This window comes from Larus michahellis, chromosome 4, assembly GCF_964199755.1.
Source record: "Larus michahellis chromosome 4, bLarMic1.1, whole genome shotgun sequence".
Lineage (NCBI taxonomy): Eukaryota > Metazoa > Chordata > Aves > Charadriiformes > Laridae > Larus > Larus michahellis.
The window spans coordinates 26,499,109-26,523,427 of record NC_133899.1 but is presented as its reverse complement, the minus strand read 5'-3'; the positions used below and the strand labels follow the sequence as shown (position 1 = coordinate 26,523,427).

The window sequence follows — 24,319 nt, the reverse complement described above, 5'->3', positions numbered from 1 at the left end:
CTCCCGCGGCTGAGCCCATCCTCCAGCTCTGCCTGCCCAGGGTAGCTGTGGTGTTTCTCATCTCTCTCCTGGATAACGGGGAACGGGCCCCCTTCCCTTCTTCAAACAAAGAACCGCTGAACGCTGACAAAGCAATGGCAGCAAAGCCAAAGGTGATGCAAGGAAGTAGGGGCTGGAGTATTTATTTTGACTAGTGGGGCAGCATATTTAAACAAGGAACGATTTTTTTTAAAAATTCTTATAAAGAAAACAGTACTTAAATAGGCAAAAGGTTTTTTGCGGTGTGATGTGGAAGGCATTTAAGTGACTAATGTTTCATCTTGAAAGAGAAGGCTCCATTACTCAGTGTAAGCCATTACTTCTGATGAGTTACGGGTCATTCATCAGTCAAATCTCTAATGTATCGTACATATTCATGCCTGTACGTTCTTAGAAGAGTGATGTTAATTTTGGTTTCCCTTGACTTGTTTTCCATCTTCATTTACCTGCACACTGTAAGCTTCCAGTTTAAAAAAAAAAAAAAGTGGAAACTTCTGTTTGGTAATTTTTATTGGGTCGATGAACAGTGGAGCGACCCCGCAGACAGTTAGGAACAAGCGGAACATGCTTGTCTGCGACAAGGCGTTCGCTTACAGGGCGGAGGTGAGATCGGGCACGGGCACTTGCCAACCTCCGCGCTCTCAGCCTTCCACAGAGATCCACAGGTGTTAACATCCAGTTTAAGGTGTATTTACACTCAAAATGCATTTGATTACAGCAGAATCTTACGTTCCGCTGCAGGTACATTATCGACACGTGAATAGGAAAAGAAAACGAGTAGTTCCCAAGCTCTCCTCTGTGACTCCTGTTCTGAGGTCAGGATGTCGTTTCAGTGGCACTTCTAGGCTCACAACCCGACCATTGATTAGTGTTTTCTGAGGCAGAAAAATAAAGGCTGCTAAAACCCCGGATTAAATACCCTTTTGATCTGGCCCCGGGAACAAGGCACGACGTGACAGAGGCAGAAGCACTGGGTGCTCTTGTTGGCTTCGCCACTTACCTGCTGGGGGAGGCTCAAACAGCCTCTTTATTTCCCAGTGCCCGCGTTTCCCTTTTGTCTCTTCAGATCAATGTGTGGTTTGCTGTAACTTTGGACCTTGAGGTGCTAAACAATTTTCCTTTTAAGTAGCAGGCTTTGTCAATTATTCTCTTTTCTTTTTTCTATTTTTTTTTTTCCCAATGAAAGAACAAAATTGATTCTTTCTTTTGCAAGGTGAGACAAAAACCAAATATCTGCTTTTACCCAGCAGGATAAGGAGGGGGGAAATCTCTTTGAGCAGAATAAGAAGAAAGTCTGCTCCTTGTAAGAGCATCCAGGGAGTGTTTGTACTGCTAGTTCAGGAGCCAGATCTTTTACAAAAATATATCCCTTGAGCAATGAGAAGGTACTTCCACACTTCGAAGTCAGAAAGAAATGGATTTAGCTGGTGATCCCCTTTCTTTTAATCAGCTTAGCATTATGCTCCTAGCTTTCACTGAGTAACAGGAGAGAACGATCCATCTGTCAATATTTAAAGACATTAAATGCCAGAGGTGTGCCCAAGCAGGCTGGAGTGCCGTCGTGTGGGTGATTAGCAAACGGAGGTATGCAAAACGCCAGGTTTTTGAGTGCACGATCCGGCAGAAAGCGTTCAGCAGCGAACCCGCTTGGAACGTGCATCGTGGAGCGGCGCAGGAGGCTCCCACACCTCCTGGCCACCTTCAGCATCATTTCCCAGCAGATTCAGGGAATGTGCTGCCACATTTTCACCCCTCAGCTGAGGACCTTGTCCATGCTGGATGAGGAGTTCCAGGAGACCTAGCTTGTCTTTGGGCTCAGGCAAAAACAAGCGATAATGAAATGTTTCTGCTTTTTTTCTGAGAAATAACGTTCTGGTTTTCAGGCAGCTCTAGAAAATTATTTCTAAGCTTCTGCCTGACCCTTCTGGGTTTGACTGAGGGCTACCTTATATTTTTTTACCATGAATAAGTGACCACTGAATGTGATTCATGCCATTGGAAAAAGCTTCTAGTTTTCAGACACAGCAGTCCCAGCATAACCCGAAAGATGCAAAGTTATTATTTCCCAGTTGCAGGTTTGTGAATTCCGGAATGTTTCCCCTTTACAAACCTTGGCTCAAAGAAAAGTCTCAACAGTTTGGATAACCGATGAATCTTGTGGCCCTATTTTATTTCCCTCATCTTCTGCCAAAGAGACTGCTCTGATCTTTAAGTATTCCCTGAACTGCTTTTCCAATTTACTGGAACAACTTCAAAATGAATGCAAGGGTCCCTGGGCTGGCTCTGTTAGCTATACCTCTGGCCATAAATCGTGTTCCTTGTACCTTCCCATAATGTCCTGTGCTTGACTTAGGGCAGAAGATGTTTGAGAACAGATTAGTTATTCCACCAGTGTTTGTAGTCAGTGAAAAAAGAATCTTTCTGCCCAAGCATATATGTGAGCACGTAGTTTTAATAGCAGCACTTAGCCAATTTTCTTATTAATGTAGTTTAAGGATGGCTCAGTTATCTGAGGATGTTTCTGGATGGCAGAGGTTATGCTGGTTGTGCTCCTTTGGCCATCCTTTCTGTGACCAGTCCAAGCATCTCCCCAGAGACGATCCATACCGTGACAGATTCTGCGGTGATGGGCTGCTGAATGCAGACCTGAGACTCCTGAGCGGCACCTACTCATGCAAACAGAGTCCAAGACTTACAGTGACAGCTGTGGGAGTTTATTGCATTCCGCTTTATAGAAAATTGAACATTTGTGATATGAGGTATCACTGAAGAGCTCAGCCAGGAGCCGTTCTCCTGGCAAGGTCAGGCATGTTCTCCACCTACTGATTCTTAGGTGGGAGTTGCCCACATTCTGCAAAATGAATGGCCACCTGAGGCTGCCGTTCCCTGTGACATCTCTCAGAAATCACCTGCCCTTCCAGAGCAATCGGTGTTACCCGATCTTCCAGGATAAGATTTCAAGTGTTTTGCTATAGTTGTGTTTGAGGGAAGGAGGTTTCCGCACGCAAGCGTGCGCTGATTTATATGCTTTTAATGCAAAATAGTAAAATGGAACTTCTTCTCATACCATAATTTTTAAATGTCCTGGAATTCATTTAACAAAAACTTATGTGTGTGCATGTGACAACATGGAGTGAGTAACTGAAAAAAACCCTCAAGTGAAACAGTAATGGTTTGCCTTGTGTGTTTCCTTAATAGTTTCTGAAGAAGGGGAAATAATTGGCTATAACTTCTATCGTGAAGAACATGTATTTATATGTATATTAATCATTTATGTCATGCATAATCAGGTGCATCGCGTGGAGGGAACAGGCGAAGGAGTGATGTCTCCGAACCCCTACAGTGTGTTGCATCCCCATCTGCAGCCCGGGGTTCCACCAGGCGTTTGCGTGCCTCCAGGGTGCATTGTGGACACGGTGCCCACGGCCTCCCCGGCACCCATCAAGAGTCCTCAGCAGCTCTGTTTTCAGTGGTGTGGCCTCATGTGGCCATGAATGAAGGAAAGACCGGCACCGTGGGCGGTCAGTGCTCACCCTGAACATCTGCCACTCTACTCTGGCTGGTCACAGTAAGTAGATCTCTACTCGCTTTAAAAGTTCACACTTCTGTTGAGCGTGTTTCCTTCCAAGCTTATGTGTGTATTAAGCAGATTTTCCCTTAATTGAAATCACATGGTTTTTAGTGTCTCTCCATAATATTTCCCTGTCCACAGAAGATAAAAATCTCACCCCATTAGATATTGCCACCAACTCAGCACATTAATATTCATCATTACCTTTTGTATGCCGCCTTTCAATTACTTTCCAGCCCACATGAAAGTGCTTCTATCTGAGCCTATTTAATTAGTTTTCAAGGTAGAATTTCTCTGAGACAGTATCTGCCACTTCACTCCAGGTATAATACAGATTCCTTGAATCTGCTTTGATAAGTCTATCGACAAAAAAAAAACAACCAACAATCACGTTTGGCTAGCAAGGTATATTTTTGATATATTCTGCTGTCAGTGCTTTTCTGAACTGCTTAAGAATTAAAAGATCTCAGCCGTTCCTGGTGTGGAGAGAGACTGCTTCTAAAAACATGCTTTTGTAGAAAAAAAGTCTTGACGGTCTGTCAGCCTCCCTGTGCCGTCACCTGTGGGAGCAAGAGGGTTAAATGCTGCCCAAGACACATATTTGCCATAAATCCTCTTCTTAGATCCCAGTTTGTGCTTCAAACGAGAGCAGGGAGCGAATGGCTAATGTTTTAATTTTCAAACAAGTGGTTAGTGAATGATGGAAAGATTATAAAGACGATAGCTCTGCTGCGTGTGCAGTTGGTGCGGGTTTAGTAGGTTGTGCTGGGCAGAGCTCACGGGCAGGGTGGTTTCTTCTTTTAAGCAGAAGCGGCTTGCAATAACGTACACCGATTTGCGAAGATGCACCGTGTAATGTACCTCATTATATATAGGATGTAGGTGATGGAACAAGTGTGTTTGGGCTGGGACATGCGGCCTGCGTGTCGGAGGTGCTGTTTACAGGCTGGGTACGACCATCCCACCTCTTCGCTGAGAGCTTCAGCAGCTGCATTTATGGTGGTCCTGTGCACGTACATCAAACTTATTCTCTCCCTTGTTGCCTATGCTGCATTTGAACCCTTCACCTCAATCATAAGAGACTCTATCAGTGCACGACCACTACAGAGCCCTTCCTTCTGTCATTTCACAGACAAAAAATAAGTAGCATTCAATGTCACTTTAGCTGGCTTTCAGAAAGATTTATGTTTTTTGTTGTTGAGCTGATATTATAAATAATGACTTTACTTTAAGTAAAAAATTATTGGACAGATGCTGCCTTCATGTCAAGTTTGATTGAGTAAATGCCAATGAAAAGTAGTTCTCTATAATAGATTCATCTTCTGACATAGAGGATATTGTTGTATCCTTGACAACAAAGCTTGAAAGAACAGCAAAACAAATGTACTCGTTATGTTGGCTGAAAATTAAGTGGACCAAACTCGGATTGATCACTTCCCCATTGCCCAGTTCAGTAGCTGACAGTGTCCTCCGCTCACCTTTCCTTTCAGCGTTCTCGTTATTGTATTTCAAAAATAACAAGCAAAGCAATGAGGTGGCTGAGATCTGGAGACAAAAAAAACATGCCAAGAATAGAAGAAAAGAACATGATATAGGCATTAACCCAGTGAGCTTGTCTATAAAATTCATCTTCTGAAGCAGCGAGCACAGCATTCCCGTTTGCAGGTGTAGCTGTTGGTGATGGATCTCCACAGGTACGTTAGTACAGAGTTCTTTTATTGATTTGGTTTTATATAGACACATAATCTACATTACACATATGTGTGTATACATGTATGTATATGTGTATATAGTTATGTGAGTGTTTTTTACATATACACATAATCTATTCCTACAAGCTCAAGTTTGTAGAGGAACAGGCATATTGTTCAGTCTCTGAGCCTGAAGGGAGGTACCGATACTCAGATTTAGAAGCAGGGGAGAATTGTCTGTAGTTAGTGAGAATATATAAAACAAACCATCCTCTGTCTTGCAGCAAGGATCATACTTTATCTGAGATACTAAATACATTGAAGGCAGCCCTTGTCTGGGCTATTCACACAATCCAAGTAAAAAAAAAAAAATAAATAAGGGAAGATGTGGAGGTAGGAGGCAAAATCCAAACAAATGGTGCACGTACTCGTACAGGCCATATGAGCGTGTGGATGGCCGGACAGGGTAGCAGAGGTCTTGTGGGACAGAACTTAGTGCCAGTTGTTAGTACGGAAAATGGCCTTCATCACAGTGGGAGATTTGTGTAAAACAATGTATCTACAGAAACGTACAGTATACTATCATATTTTTTAAGCTTGCAATTGCTTTTGTAATAGTCAGGTACCTGGGAGTTAAACTTTTGGATCAGGCCCCAACTGTACAAGATATTGTATGAACATATAATATATTCTTAGGAAGCCACTTAAAAGCAAACTAAAAAGGACCGCGATGATAAAGCGAGTTCGGGATTCTGAAAATATAAAGTATTTTTGATCAAAGAAGGGATAAGCGAGGGCCACACCTGAGGGAGGTGCGTGAATGGAGAGGTCTGGGGATCTCCGTGCTCTCGTAATGACGTAGCTCCCGCTGGAGACTTGCTTCTGCTGACCTGTCTCTGCATCGGAAAGGAAGGGAATATCCCACTTTCTGTCCTCAAATAGAGGAGTCTGTCTTTTACATGGGTGTTTTGAGGAGACCAATACGGCACGTTATAGGCCGAGTAGGGGGCAGCGGCGTGGTTTATTTTGTTTCTCTCTTCTGCATGGTCGCATTTCAGCTTATCCAGATGCAAGAAGTTGCCTTTTGCTTGGGAAAGGGAGGAGTGGGGGAGAAGGCAGAAGGAGGGAGAGGAAGGGACAGAAGTTTCAGTCCTGAAGATGTAAATTCCAATACTGAAGTGCATTCTCTAGGGAGAAAGTCACTAGTATTGCTCTTTCTTCTCCATCATATCATCAGCGTCGTGAATCTAATGTCATTTCTCTGGATGCTTATGTGTAAAGTCAGGAGGCTATAACTGTTTCAGACAAGCATAATGAAGACAGAGGTATTCCAGTAAACCCCTTGAAAAACAACCCATTTTTCCTAGCTGCCAGATGTTGGCTGCGTGAGATTTACTGCCACTAAATGTTTTAGGGGAAAAAGCAAAGTGTTCTCAGCAAAGTCAGAATCAACCTGGATAGCTGGTGGATGGTGCTCTAAGTACTATTTGTATCAATAAAAATCTGTTTGTCACGTGGCTGATCACGCCCAGTCGTCCAGGCAGGGTTCATGTGGGTGACTAAACTTCTACCGGTTGAAGTTTCGGGGTTAGTTCTGGGTCAGAAGGAAATCAGTGCAGGAGGAAAGACCATTTATGAAACATGCAGAGTGTCCACGCTTTGGGAATGACTTGGTCTCCACAAGGGTGCTCTGGTTTGTGAGCTGCCGTGCCACTCTCCAAGCTGATTCCTACTGTGCTTCATAGGAGTCTTCTCCTCGGTAGTAAAGAGCATTAAAGGAGGTCCTAAATTATTGACTGTTGACTACATGCTGCATGTAGTGCAGATCAGAAATTGTTTGTGTTACACGGCATTTCTGAGAGTGGGAGTATGTTACACTCATGGAAAAAGAGGTACTCCCTAAGACTTTTCCTGGGGTCTGGTGGAGCTGCACATTCCTCAGGGAGACGCGAACGTCTCTCTGATGCTTTGCTTGTTTGTGGAAATTGTGATTCAGCGCTAGATCCCTCGGGTACTCTTTGTGCTGCGCCTTGTGAAAAGGGGCAGAGAGGTCTTCCAAGCTGAAGGCTGTACGTTAGCTTGGAGTGGGTACCAGGCAGAAGGTTTCGTATGTGAATTGCTACTTGTTATTGCTCATAGTCAAGGAGATGCAAAGGTGAGGTGGAGCTCAGGAGGCAACGTGAGGAGCACAGAAGGAAAGAGAGGAGGCTGCAGGGACGATAAGATTTTCAGAAGCGAGGGAGCCTTCCCAGTGAATGTCGTGTATTTTATTAGTAATTGGCCGAGAAGATTTTGCCCATCCTCCTGAAGCACTGGATTCGCGGCCCTCTCGAGCACTGTGCAGAGGAGTAGGCAGCTGCTTTGTTCTTTTTGTTTAAGAAAACCATCACCATGGTGTTTTGGGCTGTGCACAGTTAATGAATATCAAGATAAAGGCTAATGAGCCAGTTATAAGCAAGAGTATAAGCTCTTTGCCAAAATTTAACTATAGACTTAATCAAGGAGATTTACAGCATCCATTTGAAAAATTATTTACATTTCCTCTGGTGACTTACTATTAATGTAGCATAAATCAGTAAGACATTAATTCCAAACTGTTCCAAGACTGTAAAAACAATAAAAAGTCATGGGAGGCAGTTCACAAATAGGTGACTGGGACAGACACGTGGCCAATGGCAACTGCAGTTTCCCAGCCATCCAGGGACTGCATAAGCCGTTGCCTCGGCCATTTCAAAAAACAAGTGACAGAGCCACAGAAGTGGCTGCCGGGATGTCACTGTGCACGCAGGTACGGGGTGTGTTGGGGGAGCATCCACAGGAATCCTCCATCCTTCTCCTTCCCACCCTCCCTCCGTCCCCTGCCCTCCTCACCTTTGCAATGCACAGCCCTGTTTGAAAAGGCCCAACACAATCCCTTACAGACTCCCATTAACTCCCAGCGTGCTCTGGAGTAGACCCTAAAGGCACAATCTCTCTCTCTCAACATTGGTGGATAAAAAGGTCATTCCTGTAACTAATAACCTACAAATACCCATTTACTTTGAGTTACAGGGACATTTCCCGTTGTTATTCTCAGATATTTGAAATCCATCCTTTGTTGCCTGGTAGGTGTGTGGGGAGTGACAGCCATCATGCCAAGGGGATGTTGCCTTCCTGACAGCTTCTCTTGTTTCTTCTGATGTTCAGTGGCTCCTGTGCACCCACCAACCTCACAGCACCGGTGGTGGATCACACACATGCACAACTCGAGTCCACCACACGAAGGACTTCAGGTATTAAACACACCTTGGTTCCTCCAGGGAAATAAATTTTATGCAGTGCCCAAGCACTGAGCGCACCACCTGCAGCACCATAAGGGTCAGGGGGAGGTAATGGTCATGGTGGAAGGTCAAGAGAGGTTTGTGTGTCATTAGGAAAAGCCACTGAACTGGTAGCTGTGGTACTGTGGTTCTCCGATTTAGTGAAACCACATTTTTGACAGAAAAAGCTGAGGCAGTTTTCATAGCCATGCCCTGGTCTGCACGCCCTTAAATCAGCATGGCACAAAAGTAGATGTCGACTCACTTTGGAGTCAGGGAGGTTTGACTCCGTTTCCAAGGTCTCCTTGATTGATGCCTGGTGTCTCTGAAGTCCTCTGGGATTTTATTGCACGAGATCTCTACCTATGCTTCCTCCCCCATCACCACCGATCTGCTGAGGCTTCCCAAGGACAAGAAGCTGCCTCTCCAGCAAGGTGGCATCAAAAGAGCTTCAACTACGCTGCATGGACCAGCAACGGTGCGTCTATGGAGCTGTGACTGAGCAAAGGACCGCTGTTGTGTTTGCTGTGCTGGAGCGCGTGGTGGTCGGGCAGCGAGCAGCAAAACAACCTGAAACAAATTCCTGAAAAATGAACTAAAACTTGGCAGCCTATAACCTGGCGAACCTTTTGGGAACCCAGTTTCTCATTAGCACAGGCTGAGGGCTTCTGTCTCCAGCAGTGCTGAGCATAAAGTTGGTGAAGTACAGACTTGGTTAAAGCTTGAAACGTAATGTTCTGTCTCTTTTCCAGTCCTGCGTCCTGTTTTTCCATCTTGCTGTTGCTTGTTTAACTGCCCTGTGGACACTGCAGAGTGCCTTGGATGAAGGCAGGCAGGGATGGCAGGGGAGACTTTTAAGTTATTTGTGCAGGTGGGCAACAGAGCCCTAGAAAGGCCAAAATTCCCGTGTAAGAAAATTTGGCTTTGCAGGAGTTTGACCTATATCTGATAGTAGAAAATGATCCCAAAATAAGAGCAAAGAAAATGCTGGCTTTCGTGTTTGCGAATGTTGTTTATTCCTCACTGTGTGGCTACATCTGAGAGCAGACAGGCTCCTTGGCACTGCAGGGAGCTGGGGTTGGGCTGAGCAGACCCTGCCCATGGCATGGAGATGCCGCGGCTTTCGGCCTCCAGGATCAGAAGATTCTCCAGGATCAGAACCTTGGCACACCGGCTTTATGTGAATAGCTGTAATGCGACAAAACCATGAAAATGTGAAGTTTTTGGACTTGAGGTGTCTTATAAAGATTAAAAAATGACAGCGACAGTAAACTAAATCTGTACCTTACTGCCAAGTTACTTAATGCTCATATGTCTCCTTTCTGAGCGTGATTTGTGGCAAGTTGCAGCTCCTTCGGTGAGGCCAGCGAGTGAAGCAAATTTGGCGACCCAGGAACAGCCAGTTGAACGAGTACAGCCTTATGCAGGGAGCTCAGCTTGGTGATTTGCTGAATTGTTGTTACAATTATTTGGAAAATCTGATAATGACTTAGTTTAAAATGCATCAAACGTTCTTGGAGCTTGCTAACTGATTGTTGCGAAAATAATCATTATGGTGCATTATGCTGAAGTGTTTGTTTTCTACTAATTGTTCTGACCTTCTTCATCTGTATTTGATGAGATTTCTATGCATAATTAAAAGGCCCTCCAGGAAAAAAAAAAAAAAGTAGTCAGCAAACTAATCTATAGGACAAGTAAATGCAGATCATTCCTGTCACCTTCATTCATTTAAAATTCAGTCTTCCTTTTTTGTTAAGATTTTTCCTTCATTGGTGCTGGTAGTATGAGCTAATTATAAGCTACTTTAGCCTGTTATTAAGATGCCTACAGACTTCCCCCCCCGCCCCCGTTGTGAAGCCTAAGTTTTTCATGTTCTTGTATTTTAAGGCAGCCAGATGTTTCTTTAGGAAGCACGGAGCAGGGTGTGGAGGCTGCGTCCTCTGCACTGTGTCCCGCACACCTTGCGGAGGCCACCGGGGAGACGCAGGGTGCCTCCGGCCGGTGCTGCTGCCGCCAGCTGGACATCCCTGGGGCACGGGAATGAGCCTAGAGGAAAAGATTTTGTTTAGTCTCTATTAAAATAACAGTGCTGCTTATATCGAGGCGAAATAAGCTCAATAAGCTTAAATTGAAATAAGCTAACTATCTCATGCCTTCAAGATGGAAGTTCAAGTTTGGCAGGTCTTCTCTTGGAGATTTGGGTTCCCGTTCCCCAGGAAAAGCCACTTGCATGTGGCCAATGTGTTATGCCTTTGGAAGAAAAAAACGGGGTTTTGTGTGCGGTTTCCCGTGTCTCTGAAGGGTGTTTGCTCACTGAAAGTGCTCAGCAAAGCTCACGTGGCCATCAGGCAGGCACGACAGGGGACAGGGATGTCCCTGGCGTGTCCTTTGGAGGGGGAGAAAGCAGCTAAGGAAAAGATGAAACTTGTGGAAATCAAAGTGGAATGAGAGGGTGAGAGGAAATCTTCCCAGGGGGAAGATGTGGAGAGTCACCAGAGCAGGAGAGAAGGCTTGAGACTCTTTGCATCACGAATTCCTCTTGGAAGCTGCTTTGCCTTCATCTGCATCCCACTGAATTTCTGGAGATCATTTCACTGGTTTATTAGTAGTTTGACTGGATCCTGATTATTAGGGGTTTTGTTTCAATTCAAAGAATATAGATGTCTGAAGTGGTGATTTCATCACCTCTCCTCTGGATATTGTTCCTTAAAATAAAGAGAGGAGTTTGGGGGCTTTTTTTTTTTTTCTTTTTTGCCTTACCAACTTTAACCAGGAGCCAACACAAACAGTGGAGTCCTGAGACACCAAGAGCTCTGGACTTTCTTGAGAATTTCAGTCTGTACTTTCAATTAAGCAAACTACCACTGAAGTGAATGGTAATTTAGCTAATTTGAAGTCTTAAAATGTGGCTATTTGCTGGCATCAAATCTACATGGGTAGGTGCTTCTAACCTTGAGTAATCTAGGTTGTGCCATCCTCTCTAGGTGGTTAAAAACCCAACCGATTTGTTGCCCCGCGTTAATAAGCAGATAATTGCACCAGCTGTTTGGCAGCCTCAGCAAAGGGGACTCCTGTAGACAGAAACTACATGTTGTTATGGAGGGGGAAAAAAAAATCGCAGTTAAAATTGACATGAATATACTGTGTTGGCTCCTTTCTTTCTCTTACACTCAGATATTGCAGTGTCTTTGGGGCGAGTAGCGTTTTATCTTCTCTCTGTAAAGTGCCTGTCTTGTAGATAGTAAAGAAGAAAAGGTGCAAGAAATCTCTAGTAGACTGTTAATGAGTGGTTAGGGTATAAAAAAGCTGCTTTGAGATGGGGATCTAAGTAAGGACTGAATCCTGGTAGGACTTGAGTTTGCTGAGGAGCTTGTAGATCTCAGCCCTAAATACCTGTACTCTGAATGAAAACAAAGTGCCGAGCCCCTATTTAAATAATAAATGCTGTGTATGACAGATTTCTTCCTCATAACTGGGAAAGCACATGAGCGCACACGCTTCTAAAGAAGACCGGGGTGTTTTCCAAGGTGATATAAACGCATACGACATCTACTGTGTTCGCTGAAGAGAATTAAAGGAGATAAAACCTAAAAAGAAAGGAACCGGAGCTGAAAGCTGAGTGTTCAGAGTCAAGCGTCTGACAAAGCAGCGCCCATGTGCCTGCATAACAAGGTTTGCATCTCTTCCATGTTCTTTCCTACTACAACCTTGACATTTTAAATTGGTCAATAGATGTAAAATTGCATCGATTCATTAATTTTTAAAAGCAAACTTTGAAAAGCAACCGAGATGCATTTTAAAGAAAGACGCATAGTTAGAAAGGTTAATTGTTGTTTCGAGTTGCTCGGTAAGATCAATAGGACTTGGAGCTCTAACACTTTCTGTGCTGGGTTTTTGTGGAGAAGCAGCTAATGGCTCTAACTCTCCCTGCCGGCGTCCGGGAGTTTTGTGCCTCATGAAAGCGAAGCTGTGGCTATCGGGGGACTCCGGGCTGGGTCTTTGAGCAGGTTAGCTGCTGCAAGCTCCTTGGAAATAACAGAAAATAAAGGAAATGTTATTTTTGCAAAGGACAGGTTAGGTTACTAGGAGTCTTTGACTCTATGTGTGCATGCGTACCACACAAAACATGTCTTAAAAACCATTGGTGAAAGTTACAGGGACAGTTCCTCAGGAAGCCGGGGCAGAATTGAGGGTTTTTATTCGTTCATCTTTAGGGACATGCATTGAGGCACAGCATTTAGGGACATGGTCCCTTTTTCCTCCACCGAGGACCCTCTGAGGGGTAGAGAAGTGACGGTGCTCACTCAGCACTCTTGCTCTGGTTTACTTTACGCCGTTTGCGCAGTGCATGGCTTCAGCGTTCTTCTGCTGAGCAGAATTCCAACCTGGCTCTTTACGGGAACAGGATCACAATTTCTTGGGGGTGAAGGGTTTCCTGCACTTGCTGAATGATCAAAGTGCTTTGTAGATGTGTTTTTTCAATAAACTCCGAGGCGAGAAATCAAACATTCTCTCCTTTGCACATGGGACTCAAAGAGATCAAATGAAAAGCATTCCATAATTTTGGGTGCTGTCTTTGGGATGCCACGGCCCTGGGTTCATAGAGCGTTTAGTGGCCATGCTCCGAGCACGACTCTGGCTGGTCCCTTCTCCTGTTCCCTGGCCCCTGGCTTGCCCTGGCCACCGCCGGCACCATCCTGCCCTGCACTCAGAGCCATCTCCAACCTGCTGTGATAACAGCTTTGAGGTTGACTTAATAGATCTAAATGATAAAACACAATGGGAGTTTTGTTAGGAAGGCGAGTGCGTAGCTCTGAAGAGATGAAGCTCTATAAAATTAATGCCAGCAAGACAGGAAGCGGAGATTTTGGGTCACTTCTGGTACTTCCATCACGCAGAAGTTCAAAGCAGCCTCATCGTGGCTGTTCTTCTGTCACTACCCCCACCATGCAGCCATCCTTCGAGTTTCCTGATCCCAGAGCTTGTCATCTGAGCAATTCCTCTCCGAGCATCACTGTAACCATGCATCTGATCTGTTCCCGCCCCCACCTTCCTGCGTTGATTGTATTTAGATGGAACAATACAAAAGCAAAAGCTCCATTTGTCTGAGCTAATCCAATGGATGAGAATTATCCAACATCCTTGCCTGCTTGCTCTGCCTGGAGTATATGTAGCACATTCAGTAAATTTTTATATATGTGTATCTCTGCACGTGCACAAGGATACACGGATGAAAGCTCATAAATGCCAGACTGAATTCAAATCGTTGCTAATGCCCATTGAAACCTTACATATAAGTTTTAATTAGATATTGCTGATTAGATCTAGTTCTAGTGTTCCTGGCTTTATCCCTTTTCCCATGGGATTTAGCAGTAATTTGTATTTTAATAGCCAAATTCTGTCCTATTTTACAGCTCTATAAGCCTACTCTCAGATTTTATCCCTCTCCCTTTGATGGTAAGAAAAAATCCACAGAATTTTCACAGTTCAGGCATTACTCTGGATTTTTTACTCATTGTCCAGTATCTAAACTTTCCCCCAGGTGTGCTCTTGGGAAGATGGAGCCTTCAGAGTAATAGCAAATATTACCTGTATGAGCAAACAGGCTGATGCAGCGACACAGAGGGACATGAATTAAAACTGTTGATTAACCCGGAGTCTGATGCTTTACTTCACAGCAAGCTGCAGCTCCCACCTGCCAATGAAGAGCAAAAAGCACAATCTCCGGACCTTGGAGCTCCTCCAACCACAGCCGATGATCACTAAGTGTGCTTTGGATGCCACTGACCCTAGATACAGGCTCAAAATGGATTAGGGGTTGGATCTGAGCATGGATGGAGACCACCTTCTCTGGTGAAGATTCATTTCAAAAGAGAGACGTGACATGACCTTTTTCCTGTGGAGTACTTGAATTATCCAGAAGACTTTTGCTAGGAGACGATGCTGGAGGAAGCCAGAGCTCTTACCCCAAACCATCACAGCTGGCTCTAGTGATGGACCTTTCTCCTGGGGTGAGAAGCACTTGCCAGACTTGGCACCATACATACCCCATGCGTGTCTTGTCTCCAGGACTGCGTCACCCCTGCCACCAAGCCACCGGTGTGGTTAGTAGATGGAAAATAAATGTTGGTGTTTATTTTACGTTGGTTCTGCAGCTGAGGACCCCTGTAGATGGATGTTTGCTGGTGCTGCCGTGTGAGAGTGCGGTCTGGATCTTTTGTGTAGGTGGTCACTGAGGTTTCACAAAGTGAGGCTGCGTTGTTTCTTTGAGCTTTACTTTAAGTTATCCAGTTCTGGTAAGCTCCCGTTGCCGTGTGCCGGGCCGGCCGAATTTGTGGTGTCTGACACCACCAGTGCTCAGACAGAGCCAAGAAAAACTGCTGGCCTGGATCCTTCCCAGGGCTGTAGAAGGTTGTCGGACAGGAGGAGTCCAGCTTGTTTTCTCTACTGCCTTTGGTTCCTGCAGCCAGAATCAGCTTTGCTCTGCAGCACGAGCATCCCTGGCAGCCCGGGATGTGCAGGATGGGAGTGGGATTTCCGTGCTTTACATGTTCTGCCCCCAAGCCGATACCCCGGCTTCCTCATGCCCCAGAACTTCCCTCCTCACCGGTGTCTTTGCTTGTGCATTTCCTGGATGACATTATCTTCCGTGACACAAACAAGTTATTTCTAGACATCAAACATTACAGTGTTGGGGGCCAAAACCCAAACAAACTCCTGTGACACTTTACAAGTTTCAGTTCAGTGACCGTGGTCAAAGAGATGAAAGTTATTTTTATAAAATAGGAGAAGCAAAGGAGTGGTACCCCTACTGATGAGGCTGGAGCACGTGCTGTTTCTCTTTGTGACCCTTTCAATGTTTGCTTCCACATTGGTTCCAATTTTTTGTTTTAGTCCTCTATAAATAAAGCCTGACTTTTGGAGAAACAGTAATGTAAAAAAACCCTACCCAAACAACAACAAAAAGCTTTAGAGAAAGGCAGAGGGCTCCAGGGACCTAGGAAAACAGGGAAACAGCCTGAAAATCAAAGGCTATATTTTACCTGTCCTATTTCCACAGCAGAAGTCAATGAATTTTAAGTGTGTGGATTGATGGCCAAAAGCCATGGTGTCTATCTCAGCAACGGAGAAGCTATGTGCCCAGAGACAGAGCTCAATGAGTTGCTACGTGTGAGTTTTCTACCTATAGGCAATGCTTAATCACTTCCCAGTTTAGTGTGGTTCCTCAGTCAAATTCTGTGGGGGCTTGCTGTGCCCACTTGCCTTGAACTTCGCAAATTTAGGGTTTCTGTGTAAGGATTTCTGCGTTACGGTCTTTTCGCAGGTTCTGCTGGAGACGGAGAGGGTGAAATGAATACCTGCAGAAGTTGATTTCAGTTTCACTATTTTGTGTTGTTGCTCACTGAGACACAGGGGAGAGTTTCCATCCAGGCAAGCTTCTGGATGCAGGGAGCAGAGCCGACTTCAACTTAATAGAAACTGGTTCTGCAGAGCTGCTCTGAAGCAAAGTCACAGCTTGGAAGGATGTTTCTTAACACAAGTCACCTGTGCTCATCGGTCTTGGCCTCCTGCAGCCCCCAGAGATTTCTACTGCATGCACATTAACTGAAGGCGTCTTTTGGAGAACCTTGAACTGCGAATTAGAGGAGATTTAACTGGAAGGATGAAGAGACTTGTAGCCAAAAGGCTTAAAACACCCAACAGTCTTCAGATCCAAGGTAAATGCTATGTCTATTTGATCATGGGTAATGGAAGCATATGCCATCTGCTGTGATTTTTGAGAGAGGGATGGTTTCCGTACTTAACTCCTTAGCTCCTGTTAGCTTGTGAAGAAGGCCAAGAGAAGTGATACACTCATCAGAGCAACAGACACTCGCGGTTTCAAATGCCAAGTCCAATGGGGGTGAGGTGAGCAGCTCTCAGACCTTTCCTACATCAGTGTCAGGGAGCAGCATGGGCCGGCTGCTCCCTAGAGGATGGGGATCCAAGTGCAGTATGGTGGGCAGGGTGGGAAGCTCGGTGGCTGGAGCCTGTCGCACCATGGTATGGGGCAGGTGAGCAGAGGGGTGACAGCGACAGCTCCTATTGACAGTCTGGTGATCATCAGGCAACGACAAGGCAAGAAGCGAGGTTTAGCCAAGAGATCAAACCATCAGACAAGTTTGTGGTGATGGGTGATGTCCAAGGTGAAGCTGGGAAGTCAGTCTGCAGGCCAGGGTCTGGAGCACCATGGTCCAAGGTTGGGTGTGGGCATGGTGGTAGCTGATCAGGGACCATTAAAGCATGTTACTGCTCCCAGAGCCCTGACAATAATGGAAAACATTATGGATCCAGTCTACCATTGCCGCGTGAACTGGACTTCATCCTTTTGCTTAGTTATCCTTCCGTCTTTCCTCATTTCTCTCCTTGGAGTTTGCTATATATTTTTGCATGGACAATTTTCATGCCTTGGATAATGCGGTGGGCTGTCACTGCCAGAACATACATGCTCTGTTCCTGGTAATGCTCTCCCTGTGTTGCCTTCCTGCTGATTTCCTGCCTCGTGTCTCTTCATCTCTCTCTCCAGCTTTCCTCCTCTCCTTGCTGGCCCCTCTAGTTCACGCGTCTCCAATGCACTGTATTTTTGTTTTCTTGCTCTTTTCTCTTCTGCTCTCACGCAGCCTCACTGTGTCGGCTTTCAGCACGCTCCTGCCTTCCCCTTTGCCTTTCAAACATAAACAGAAAGGTGGGATTTGCTGTAGGTGGGTCAGGTGGCCTTCTCTGAAGCTAAAATAGCAAAAATTGGACCCAGTGTCTTACTGCTGCCTCAGACTGAAGTTGGTACAAAGGCAGCCATTAGTAATTCAAAGTAATCCAAGGCAGGATGCTAATTTTGATAAATCCCAGGTCAGGGCTGGCCTTGAAAACCCTTTTTTTGTTTGGTACCGCTGTGTGTAGCAGGGTTAATTATCCACTTCACTGCAAAACTGAGCTGAGCTGCAGGAGTTTGGGTTTGGCGGGGCGGGGGGTGGAGAACAGGGGAGAATTTTAAGAGTTGCTCTAGGCGATGTCACTGCGAAGTAAATGTAGCTGAAAGTGAAGCAGAAAACAAGATGGGACTTTGCCATTGCACACGTCTGGTATCATTTTTTCTCCTGGCATTCCCAGCCTGCCCGCCGTGCATGCTGCCTTACAGCTCATTAAAGAAGCACCTGAACACTATCCCTGTCCAAATCCTCTGATGTACCCATCCAAAACGCACAGCTGCAAGAGAGGCGTTTGTGTCCCTCCTCCCTTCTAATAAGTTGTAATAAGCAACTTGAAATTGGGTTCCTCCTGCAATTCTCTGGATTGAAAAGATCTTAATTGTGTTCAGGAAAGAAAAATAGCTAATCTGTGGTTTGACCACACCATTTCATCCCTTTGTATCAAGTAATTCCCAGTATCACCAGTATATTTACACATCTTTAAAAAAAAAACAAACTAGTTGATTTTGATATAGGAGTATTTATGCACAGACCTGTAAGCTCTCTCGTTCCTCTTTAAAACAAAGGGATATATATATTCACCAGACTGACTGACATGTCTCCAAGTTTAAGAATATGCTGAGATTTCATGTTGTCTAGTTAGTTATATTCCTGTGGGGAACAGGTCGGAGAGAAGTGGGAACTCATTAAATGCCTCTGAGGCTTGTAAATATGTAACTGTGTTTTCTAAGGCGTGTGTTGTTGAAACAAGAACAAAGCAACAGGTGGGAAAATGCAATATTTCACTCCTAGATATATATTGGTTCAGAAAATAGTGATTTCACTAGTGATGTTGTATTATCAAACAGTTAGCACTGGTCAAGCTGGTATTGTTGCTGAAAGTTTGTTTTAAAAAATATCTTTTTTCTGCAAATATTCTATGTGGCAGCAAATCTGAAAGTTTGTGAATAGGCACAAGAGGCTTTTTGGCAAAAAAAAAAAAAAAGCTTGAAAGAAGTTGTTTTTTTCCACAAACAGGATGTCTCTGAAGCAATTCTGTCCTGGTTAATTCATGAACATTTCAGTTAAATTGGTCTGTGAAGTAATAGCAGCCGAAGGATTTTTATTTTCTGTCGGGTTTGTGTGTTTGAAGTACGAGTGGTTATGCTACCCTGGGAATGAAGAATCTGTCTTTTTTACTGTGCTATTAATCATCTTGCAATTATGCGCCTGGAGACAGCAGAGAACAGAATCACTGAATCTGGCTAGCCGAAATGGTAGTACTGTGGTCTCTATTTTGGTGAAGAGAATTTCCAGCTATATATCTGGGCTTGTACAGTACTGGAAAAAAAGCCTTTTTGTGGACTTCAGCAAAGAAATTTTCCAAAAGCACATCAGATTTCGATGATGCGTAGGTGGCAATGTCTTTTTTGTGCCTGCATCAGAGATAAATGGCTTTTTTTTGTGTGTCGAAGAGGTGAATAGACCCTTTTCACTTTGCCTACAGTCATCTGGAGGAAAATTAACGACAGCTGGTCATGAGACTTGGGTAATACTGTCCAGAAGGCAAAGCCCTTTCAAAGCAGTGAGGCAAAGTTTTCAAACTCTGGGTCTGTCCTCTTCTTTTCACCTTGTTCACACCTCCCGTGGGGCTGATGGGAAGATGTGAACAGATCTAGAGTTCCAAAAGGCTCCTGGCAGTCTCTCTCTCCAGAGCGATGGGTGGAGGCTGCCCTGCAGCATAGTCCCTGTATAGCAGCTCGTGCGTGGGGAGATGGAGCTTCTGAGAAGAATGGAAGCTTCTACGATGGAAGAAGCTTCTTCCAATGGAAGAAGATGGAGCTTCTGAGAAGCTTTGGAGGGGATGAAGATTGGTGGGCTGTCACTCTTCACATGTCCTTATTCTCCCATGAGTCTAGACACTTGTAAATGAAGAAGTAACAGCAACGTGTCTTCAGTAACCTCAGTTTGTTATGGAAATCAGCTTTATCGGTCTGCAGCCCAACAAGCAAAGCAGCATGAGAATGGAAACCCCCGACCACCAGAAATAATACCAGGTATTGCGCATCACTTGATCACACCGCTGCATGCACTGCAGCCGTACCTTGCTGGCAGGGCCATCCCCACTGCCCTCTCCATTCCTGACGCCTCACCAGCTCCATTGCCCTTCTCTGGACACGGTCCAGTGCCTGAATGTCTTTCTTGTAGTGAGGGGCCCAAAACTGGACACAGCACTTGAGGTGGGGCCTCACCAGTGCCAAGGACAAGGGGGTCCATCACTTCTCTAGTCCTGCTCACCACACTGTTTCTGATACAGGCCAGGCTGCTGTTGGCCTTCTTGGCCACCTGGGCACACTGCTGACTCATATTCAGCCAACACCCCCAGGTCCTTTTCCACTGGGCAGTTCTCCAGCCGCTCTGCCCCAGGCCTGTAGCATTCATGGAGTTGTGACCCAAGAGCAGGACCCACCATGATGCTGCACTGAGATCCCTTTATACCTCCACAAGCATTTCAATGATCCTTGAAGTGACTGAAACTGCATAAACCCATAATTTATACCTCTTTTATGGTTCCCTCATGCTGCCAAAGTTGTGTGAAGCAACTTTGACATAACTGGCTGCTTCAAAGCCTGATTGAATTGTTGAGGCTAAATGGATTGGCACACATCAGCTGAGCCTCAAGAGCTGCTCATGGGTACGCCTTTCACCGTGGAGTAATTTGACTTGTTTAAACCCACTTTGTGGCAGCCTGAGCGAGGTTGAATCAGCCCGTTTGTTGCTGCCTAGATTCGCACCCATATGGACAGCTATTCTGGCTCAGCTGACATACGGCCTCGTGTTGAACCCGACCCCATGGCTCAGCTCCAAGAATGCATAGCGCCGCGTCCAAGCTGGCTATCATGGCGAGGTTAATATCTGGGGCCTTTTCCTTCTCTGCACAATTCAATCATCAGCTGTTTACGTTCGTAGCCCCATGCACTAAAAAATAGTTTATGGCAGCACTGTAAGAAGGAAACATGGAGAAAGGCCATCACAATAAACACCCTTCAACACCCATTACGATGAAGAGCACTAAAGCCCAAGTGACAGCCTAAAAAGAAAAAAGTGTCATCTTTGATTCATGCCACTGCTGAATTAAGCAATATAATCACTGACAAATCAATCATTACCAGCCATAAACAACCGGTTCGTTAGTCGGCCTTCCTAAGGCAAAGCTGTGGACCATTAACGTGTTACTCTTTGGGCTGTTAACAGCAATAAGAATCAGCTCAACACTGTCAGCAGAATTACCAATAATAAAGACCAATTTCTTGCATTATGAGATGTAAAGCAGAATCAGAATCAATCAGAATAAATCAAGAGTAATTCTTCCAAGCACAAAGAAATCACTATACTGTAAATATCATTTTGGGAAATATGAGATTCTAGTGGAACATTTTAAAATGCTCAAACAGTATTTTTAGGGGAATATCCTGGAATATTTTAAAGTGTCAGCACTTTAAAATTACCATTTTATTGGAAAGGGCACAGACCTTTCTTGAAGGGCTAAACGATGCGTTTTAGTAGGACTGACAACTTTCTTAAAGAAACAGGGAAGTTTAGGGCAACTTTTCTTTCACTTGATTCAGTTCCGATATGAGTGATTTTAAATTAAAAAACCCACCTCTACTTGAAGTATTTTTGGAGAGCATTCTTTGCTGGATATTCACTTAAATCAGAGTAGCATTATCTAGGACAAAATAGACGATTTTTATTAAAGCAAGAGGGAACCTACTTGTGGAAAAGCTGAAGATTTCCAACAATGCCGTTCATTCTGATTGCTGAGCTTCTAGGCTACAGGTAACAACGCACCCACAAGATGGGCCTTGGACAAGCCAAAGACAATGCCAGGATTTCACATTATTCATTGAAAACAGTTTTCATTTCTTGACAGCTGTGCTTGTGTCTTACTTCCTTTTCATATTTTGCAGCATTTCAGCAGGCCTGTTATGGCTGTATTTCTGCTTTTTTTTTATTTCTAACACCTCTTCACTGATTAGGCAATAGAAAGAGGCAATAAAACCACTCATAAAAAGCAAACGAACAACAGAGCAATGTGTATGTCCTCACTCTTCTTCCTACTCTGCTGTAATTCTACCCTGTCACATTTCCATCCCTCATAAATCTACAGGAATCAAGAAATTTGTCGCACTTGCCATCCTTTTGAAATACACTTCTCAATGAAAAAAAAATAAAAATTGCATCTATACCAAGAAACCTGAGAAGATCATTACAGCTAACAGTATGTGATTCATTGAGAGCCTTGGCAATTCTGGTACACAAATCCTCTTCGTTTAGCCTCTTGCCTCAGCTTTACTAAATATAGGAGCACTAATGCAGGATACTCAACCATGGCAGTGACCCACGTGTCATGACACCACGGCCAAGTTAACTGTAGCTGCAAGAGAAAGATCAAAAGCACAAATTCTAGTTGCATATGGAAGGATGCAAATTCCAATTGAAGCTGGAAGTGTGCGCGTGCTATTTACCCTCCAAGAATACTGATGATAACCTGTATTATCTACAGAAGTGCTCTTGGAACTCTTGGGAGCCAACTCTTGGGTCAAACACTTGGGAATGTTGGATCCCACAGAAGCTTCAAGTGCAAAGTTCTGTGAGACATCATTGAGGAAGGGAGCAGCTCCTTGATCTTTTCCTGCTCCCAGTTGCCAGCTGGAGGTCTGGGTGAAGCATTATTTAGGACAAAAAAACTGTCCACGAGAGAAGAGTGAAAGCAGGAAGACAGCAAAGTAGAAATGCTATCCATCGGCCATGTTAATGGCGTGCAACACAAGCAGCCATTGAGGTCAACTAGCCATGACTGCAGAGAGGACTCTGCAGTGACAGCTTAGCAGTTGTTTTTATTAAAGCCCCCTGTCTAAAAGAGAGACAAAAATTATCCAGGACAGTGATGACTAGGCATAATCGTTGCTGGTTGGGTGGTAGACTGCTGCTTCGGATTAATGTTGAAGCAATGGTATATCCAGGTCTCCAGAAAAGATCAAAAAATACAATCAGGCTTGAAAGCAAGGAACCCCCAAATTGAGGAAAGGCGGTTTCTAGAGGACGGAGTTTCAATTTGCAGATTCTGGAATGTCACCAGGTTTACTCTGCTTTATTTATTTGTATTATTTACCTTTTTATAACCTAAGCTGCTCAGGTCATCTCTGCCTTCTCGTCAGTATGTACAAGCCCAGCACAATGCAAATGTGACTTAGGTCTAGCAACACTAACATGTTACAAATTATGCCTAAGCCCTTTTAAAATCTAAACCTCTACCTCTCCCAGATACGAAATCTGTCATATTTTTATGCCTTGTTTTTCTGCGTGCACTTTATGAATACTTTATATCTTTCTTGAATCACTTTATTTACTCTAATCAAATGGTTTCTGTATGAGGGAGGCTGTGAGCAGGGTAGTCCTGGAGACTAGATGCAAGATTATTTCTGTATTTTGGAATAAACACTAGCAGGTTTGTCATGCCTTGATGCGAATGCAAAATGCATCGCCTTAACGATGACTCCATATCAGGGCCCGGTACGGCAATTATGTTTTATGCATGAGATCTCTGCTCCTCCAAGGCACATCAAAGGTTCATCACTGACCACTGATAAACACATTCATCCTCATTTGAAAGCTTTGTTGTAAGCTGTGTTCTTTTCTTGTCTTTCCTAATGGTCTTTCAGCAAACACCCCTCTCCTGGGAGATGCTGCAGTCCAAAGGCAGATTTCAGCTGACTCATCAGCTCTCTCAAGGTTTTCTTGCAGCATTTATGGGATTTAAGGTGCGTTGCTTTTCAGGACTTCTGAGAATTTTCGCATTCTTTACCATGTGGTTTTCTTTCTGGACTAGAAACGCGAGTGATTTGCTGAGCTCTGGGCCTGGATAATCACATTGCACTGAGCTGCGAGCACGGCCGGGGGTTTGCTGGGAGCTGGGCTCTAACTAAACCCCACCATGAAGACGCTGAAAGCCAACTGCAGAGGTCCAGCTTGCAGAGTCCTCTGTAGAGCAAGGAGCTCCAGCAGCAATGTTTTGTAAAAAAGAAGGGAAGAGGTTAAAGTAACTGCCTCCCTGTTGTCTCCTCTCACTGATTTGGGTCTCTCTGCAGCATGTTAACCTGGCTGCACTCTTGCTTTCGTCTTCCTCAGTTCCCTCTTCTGCCTGGTTTAGGTGTCCGCTCTGCCATGAAGGAGCATCTCCTTTCTTGAACCATCTACTGATGGGTCAGTGCTTGTGTTTTTCCCTGTTTAATAGGCTGATCGTTCACTTCTCCGGACTGACTGAAACCTACGTGCCTGACACACGTTGACACAAGCAGGGCTGAGATGGTGGGTGAGATAAACCGTATCATGTCTCGTCTATCACAGCAAAAGAGGGTCTACACAAAGGTAAGGGTGGGAAAGGCAAAAATAATTTGGTTATTAGAATTCCAAGGTGAAAGGTGCGTCTTTTTTTTCCCTGAAAAAAGTATTGGGGTATTGTGAGATCATAGAATTAATGGAGACTGTCCTTATTAAATGGGTAGTTGCTTCTCATAGTAATAAAAGAATTTATGGAAGATCACAGCAGTTCAGCACATATCAGCTTAAAATACATTCAGAGGCTAATCATACAGCTGCCTGAGAGCTATGCAGAGAGTACTGAATTAATCAGGTACTTTGGACTATGAAACGCTGCAAAAAGAAAAAAAATAACAAGAAACCAAAAGAAAAGGGAAAAAGGAAAGCATG

At 44.5% G+C, this 24,319-nt stretch overlaps 1 long non-coding RNA gene across 1 annotated transcript in view; it reads left to right on the top strand.

Moving 5' to 3' along the window:
- The window catches only part of LOC141742115 (uncharacterized), a 30,344-nt gene extending 6,025 nt beyond the window's left edge, over positions 1 to 24,319 (top strand). The window contains exons 3-6 of the long non-coding RNA XR_012586593.1: positions 3,330 to 3,607; positions 14,279 to 14,704; positions 15,925 to 16,318; positions 23,844 to 24,319. This is a non-coding gene — a long non-coding RNA (uncharacterized LOC141742115). The remainder of the gene's footprint in view (positions 1 to 3,329; positions 3,608 to 14,278; positions 14,705 to 15,924; positions 16,319 to 23,843) is intronic.